Below are 2,274 nucleotides of genomic sequence, written 5' to 3'. Positions count from 1 at the left end.
TTTTTTTTTTTTTTTTTTTACTTTAAAAAACTATCAATTTTAATAGAAAAAATAAAATAAGTCAGTGCAAAAAATATTTATAAATTATAAAAAAACATTCAAACATATAACCAATTATATATCTTTTCGGACAAATAAGAATCACTTTAAATATTTATTTAATTACCGGTGTAACAACATGTAAGAAGCAAAGAAAATCAAAAAATGAATATATGTAATAAAAGATGCAAATTAACAACAGATCTGTATACAGATCTCGAGTTGTCACGATCATACGTATAATTTGTATGCACTGCGAAACAAATCGATCTGACATATTCTCGATGACCAGGCGCCAGATCGGCGCTGCGATTTCTCATGCGAACACTGTTGCAGTTAATCTCAAGTGCATGAATTATTCCACGGGAACAAACATCATTCCCATTCGATGAATCGAATCGAAGCGAAACCAGTCGAGGCGACACCGTGTATCGAACTTCCGGTTTTGCGGAAAATGCAACTCTCGTAGTAGTATTGCGTAATTACGAATGAGGTCGCTGCTCTCGTAATATTATTGTATCGTATTTTGAAATCATTTTGAATTCATTATTTCGTAAATCTTTTGACATTTAAAACACAATTTCGTAAAAACATTACTCGTAATTAAATTCAATTATCTCTATAGTAAGTAATAAATAGTGAGTAATAATAATTTGAATTTAATTATCAAATTTAATTATTGAAAAATGAATAACATTATTTTTTAAAAATAATTATAAAATAATACCAAAAATTGATTAATTTAATTATAATTAGGGAATTAATTTAAAATTAAAATTCGACAAAATTCAAATTCAAACTATCAAATTTTATAAATAATTTGAAGAAACAAAATTCTTTAACGGAAACTGTACTTAATAATAACTAAGCGCCAGAAAAAAGATCAACGATGCAAGGAATATTAGACATTGGCATGCATTTTAGCGTTATATTCGTATATGCAATTTACACCTACGCGCGTTACACATGAATATGAATTTACAAGAGTCAAAAGGTACATTAAGTCACTGACGTTTAGAGATTTAATTAAAATACAGATTTATGGATAATGTTGTTCAAATATTTTAAAAAACATTTCATTATTTAAAAATATTTAAACTTAATTAAAATAAAAAATATTTAAAATTAATTACAAATTATTCATCAGAATCTTAATATAATATCTTAAAAATTAAAAAATTGAATCCAAAAATCTTGAAAAGTTAAGATTTTTCAATTTTATCATCTGATGATTAGTTCTACTTGTTGGCCACTAGATGGTATTTCAATGTCTATAAATTATTCTATCTTCAGAAGTTATTTGTAATTATTAAATGACAAAGAATATTTCAATAAATTAAATATAAATTATTCATCACAATTTATAAATTATTTATTAAACTTAATTTGAAACTTAATTGAAACTTAATTTGTCATAAGTTTGCCATTTAATGATCATTCATTGTAAAATATTATTTCGATGTTTATTACTTGTAACAAATCAAATTTGTCTTAACTATGTTTTACATTAATTAATGAGATTACTTTTCATTATTTTCCTTTTTAGGTAAAATTTATTTAACAATTAATATTGAATTAATATTAAATACATATTTGAAAAATTCAAGATTTGTATTAATTATACTTTTTCAAATCAATTTTTTTTAAATTAATTTTTCTGCTAAAAATAAAATCTTAATTTAATTTTAATTTACTAAATTCTTTTTAACAATATATAGTTTATACCAATATTAAAAATTATTTCATTCTTCAATATATTGGAATAATATTTGTTTTAAAAACTATATATAATTAACAATTGTTCATCATGAAATTAAAATTCCGTTGGAAAAGACAGCAACTAATTATGAAAAGAAGAAGCAACGAAGAATATTAGAAAGAAAGAGAGAAATAAAGACCGACGCGACATGCAGCTTTACTATTTCAAGCGAGATCAAACGAGCCAGTTTTGTGTGCCCATCGGCATTTCTGTCGTACCGACAAAGAAAAAGAAGCTTATTATTCTCGGAATGATGAACAGTTGCACTTAACGTCGACTCTATCCCTTCTTTGTGAAACTCTTCATTATGAAAAATAACAACATTCGTTGATTCTCTTCTTAAAGAAATTTCTCTATTTATTTATAAGTTTTATTTATATATTATATATAATATATAAATAATATATATATAATATATATTATATATTATATATAATATTATTTATATATTTAAAACTATATATATATTTAAAATA

The sequence above is a fragment of the Apis dorsata genome, unplaced genomic scaffold (assembly GCF_000469605.1).
Source record: "Apis dorsata unplaced genomic scaffold, Apis dorsata 1.3 scaffold_52, whole genome shotgun sequence".
In the NCBI taxonomy this organism is placed as follows: Eukaryota; Metazoa; Arthropoda; class Insecta; order Hymenoptera; family Apidae; genus Apis; species Apis dorsata.
Note: the sequence above shows the minus strand (reverse complement) of the source record.